The sequence below is a fragment of the Oratosquilla oratoria genome, chromosome 16 (genome assembly GCF_046742065.1).
Source record: "Oratosquilla oratoria isolate Oo_2021 chromosome 16, ASM4674206v1, whole genome shotgun sequence".
NCBI classification, from domain to species: domain Eukaryota; kingdom Metazoa; phylum Arthropoda; class Malacostraca; order Stomatopoda; family Squillidae; genus Oratosquilla; species Oratosquilla oratoria.
Genome location: NC_134792.1, coordinates 39,595,516 through 39,599,900, shown reverse-complemented (window position 1 = coordinate 39,599,900; position 4,385 = coordinate 39,595,516).

The following is a 4,385-nucleotide window of genomic DNA, read 5'->3' as shown; positions in this document are numbered from 1 at the left end:
GAACAAGTGTTTTGACAGTCCGGCTGTTGATATGTGTGTGTATTATATATATATATATATATATATATATATATATATATATAAATATATGTATATATATATACTCATATGTGTATATGTACACATACATCGCAATAATATATGGACTTTGAACTAATGTTTGACACAGTCCGGCTGTTAAATCTCTCGTTGAGTTGCCAGAGAACGATAACCTGATAGATGTTGACAAGTCGTTATGAAATTGTCAACACCTCCATTGTTCTTTGTGTCAAATCCTTCGTTCGGAAAGATGTTTTGAGCGACGTTAAAAATCCTTTACGCGGTGGACGTCGGAGTATGTCATCTCCCTACCGCTCTTCAGATCCTGGTAACAGTACCCTCTGGAGGTGCAGCCTCGATGGGCTGGCTCTCGATCGATTTCATTTCGTTTCATGTAAGGAGAGCTGGAAACCGGCGACTCCTCTCCTTTTATTGGAATTGATGACATAGAAATAGATCCATAATAATATAAAAGATCCGAAGTTTCTTACCTAGAGGGCGGGCGGGGGGAAGCGGGTTGTCAGCTGTGTGTGTGATTCACCATGGTCTTTGGATCACGTGTTGGACTCGTGATGGCAACTATTTCCCTCCCAGAAGAGAGCTCAGACCTCGTATGACCGATCTATGGGTAATGCTGTGACCTTACACGCACACCCAACTCCCCGCCGACGAGAGTTGGAGTAACGACTCGAAGCGCAGCGATACTGAAATTTTCAGCCCTGGGCAGGATTCGAACCCGGACCGCCGTAGTGACAGTCGGGGACTCTACCAACCGCGCCACCGAGTGTGTGTGTGTGTGTGTATATATATGTATATATATATATATATATATATATATATATATATATCTTGCGGCCAGCACGAAGGTGAACCAGTCCATTGCAACTCCAGAAGCGTTTAGAAAAGCGCAAAGGGGTGGGGGATGCTTGTATCAGACGTCCATCCATGAGGACAACCACTGGGAGGTGGTAATTGGTTGTAAGGTGTACAGCTTCGTAATGCTTTGAATATATATATATATATATATATATATATATATATATATATATATATATATATATATATATATATATATATATATATATATATATATATATATAAACAGGTAAACAGGTCACTCAGTCTACGGAGCTGAAACCATAAAACTAAGGAAATCGACTGGGTCCCAAGAGAGTTTTGGGAATTGACAAACCCCTACGGACCAGAGGCACAAAACATTCCTAATTATGAGAATCTCTTGCAGACTAAAATACGAATACCTCTTTTTTTATCCTTTAATTTTCTCAGCCTTCCTTTTATATTCCCGAGGATGGATGCGAAATACGAGATAAAGATCAACGTAACAGAGAGAATCGTGAGACCAAAGATAAGTTTGCAGGAATGAAGTGGTAAAGCCTGTTGGTTATTAGTGTGTTCTTAATAAATATACATCAGCGTTGAAAAAATCATCGGGAATTAGAGAAATTGTCAAGAAGCGTATTCTCCAGCTCCGGCGCGAGTTCAAAATAACGACTTAGGACAGAAGAAAAAAAATAACGATATGACGTCATGTCGACAAGTAAATATCCCCCAAAATTGTTGTAACTATAAACATGTTACAAAATATTTTACTTCCATTGTAGTCCTTTGAATTTAAACGTCAATATTGGGTAGCTACAAATGTATTAGAATTATATACGTCCCCCCTACATACACACTGAAATTTTTCCGTGACGTCATCATTAGATTATCACCGACATTACGTCATAGTAGTGACATGTTGAATAAGTTGTTAGCTATACTTTTAGATTGTAATTTTCGTAGTGTAAATTTGAAACTCCACTTATCTGTTGTGTAATGAAGAATATAAAAGTGAAACATAGTGTGTGCATTACTTTGTAAAAACAAAAATAAGGGGGAAAATGAATGACTTGACATAAGACTATTACGCACTTTATTATAAATGATCTGAATGTTCTAGCATTCAAAGATTACTGACGGTATGTGAAACATTATCATTCATTGGGAAAACAACGAATGACGAAAACGCAGGCGGATTTGTTTAGATAAAATGTGACGCATACCGGCGTGACGTGTCGCTGACTGCGTGTCGTGATTGGCCTAGCCGCTTTCTGAGTGCCCGGCATTCGTCCGCGTGATTGATGACGTCACGTCGGCTTCTGCTGTTCTTTCTCACAATGTCTTCCTGGATACAGGTCTGGACTACTCCATTAGAAGGCGATTTCAGCCATAGCTCAGCGCCTCATGGTGAGAATGGAGTACATGCTCGATCCTTAACGCCTCGGCCGTGCACGTAGGGCAAAGGTTACATCAGTACAACATTCAGTATGTTATTTATTCATATATTTCAGATCTGGTGGGCGCCTGAAAATGTAAAAAACGGAAGAATGTCGGATCCGCTAATATAAAAAGATTTGTGTTACCTCTTCCTGTGACCGAGTGTCGGAATCAAACATTCTTTTGTAATAATAATAATAATAAATGAAATGTAGAAATAACCGAGGGAATTGCAAATAATGTGTAGTTATTTGATGGGCATGCTTGTTAATTAAGAAGGGCGAATACATTAATTCTCGCTATGTGGGGAATCCCCGAAATATGTAACTTTCCAATATTCAGAACATAATTTTTTCTTCCCTAAATTGAGAATCAAAATCGAATAACAGAAGCACTTGTGTAATGTAGAGGTACATTTTTTCGTTCCCAACATTAGAGAGTTCTGAATTTTGGGAACTTTACTAAACGCCGCAACTTGATACTGAAGCAGTTCATGAAGTCGACCCCCCCCCCCCGTCGATGTCGTCACCATGGATCATGGCACTGCGGAAATGGCACGGGTTGGCACTCTCAAGGTCGCAAGGGCGGTGGCCAAGCAGGAACCCTTAGCACAAGAAGACCTCTTCTTCAGGAGGCAGGAACCGCTTGTAGAGGGCGTGCACGAGCTGGTTCTTCGTTCCCAAAGACGCCAGCGGCGCCGACATCACTTGGCTACAGCGTGGCATTGCGAAGGACGCCCAGTGACCCTCCGCGCACGCGCGCACACACACACACACACACACACACACACACACACGGACTCCTGTTCTGTCCTTATGGACGCATCTTATTGTGACTCGCCCCGGATCTCCTAACTTATTACAAAGGTTTGGGACGACCTCCGTCAGGAGGAGGAGGAGGAGGCCTTCCACTGTGGCACTTTGGGTCTCCACGCCCGGAGGAGATTCTCCTTGCGCGGGGCTCCTTACGTCAGGTCTGCGCAGCTCCACAGCGCAGTGGGCCAAACGCAGCGTCTGGGTTGCCCACTCATAATGTCAACATTGCTCTGCCTACATGTTTGCGCTCTTTCTCAGCGAAGCGATTTGGAGGAGGAGGAGAGGGGAAGGGAAGAGAGAACTTGTTGCGCAGCAGGGCTCCCCCTCCCCTCCTCCTCATCGTCCTCCACTCCTTCTCCTCCGCCTTCCCTTTCTTCCTCTTCCTCCTCCACTGCCCTCGTCTTCCGCCTTCTTCACCCCTCCCTCCATCATCCTCATCCATTTTGCCTCTTATTCCTCTCTCCCTTCCCCTCGTACTTCCATTTACTCCTCCCCCTCCCTCTCCCGCCTGCGCAAGACGCGATGGTGTTGTGGTACGCAGATAAGTGTTCCGATATGCTGTTTTCTTTCAAATGTTCTCAACTGCGCAGTCTTGGGTATACTAAGATGTTGATAGTATTAAAAGTTCACATGGTATAGGGCAAAACGATGCATAAATGGTGCTATCTCTCTCTCTCCTCTCTCCCTCTTGAAGTGGGTGTGCTGAAAATGAAAAAAAAATGTGGATGATATTTACCTAATATATTCGGCCATGGTTCGTTCAGGACTGAAGCTGAAGTGTGGAGCCTACTCCGGGATCTCCAGGTTTGGGGGGGGGGTGGAGGTAGTGTGTGTGTGTCAGGGGGGGGCTTTTATCTGCTGTTACGAATATTCCGGGTATTATCGTGGAACATAGATTCTTGGGTATTGTTGGTGGGTTATCTGAATTTGGCCCCGGGGTCTGAGGTCTGGGAGAGGGGAAAGATACAGCTTGTTGTACGTGCATGGCTTCCACTTTGTTTATTTTATATTTCGTGGTCGTGTGATCTTATGGGCAGACTATAGAATATTCCTGTTGTCGTCGTCATAGTCGTCGTCGTCGTCGTCGTCTTGTCGTCGTCGTACGTACATAGTGATTTCACTTTCATTCACTTCACCCGTCAGTGTGGACGACTCAGCTAAGACAACCCAGCCAATAGCGCGATGCTCCGTTGTGACGTCATAACTGGTGGGCCAATGGGAGCGCGGTGGGGGGAGGCGCCTCGGATGTGCGGT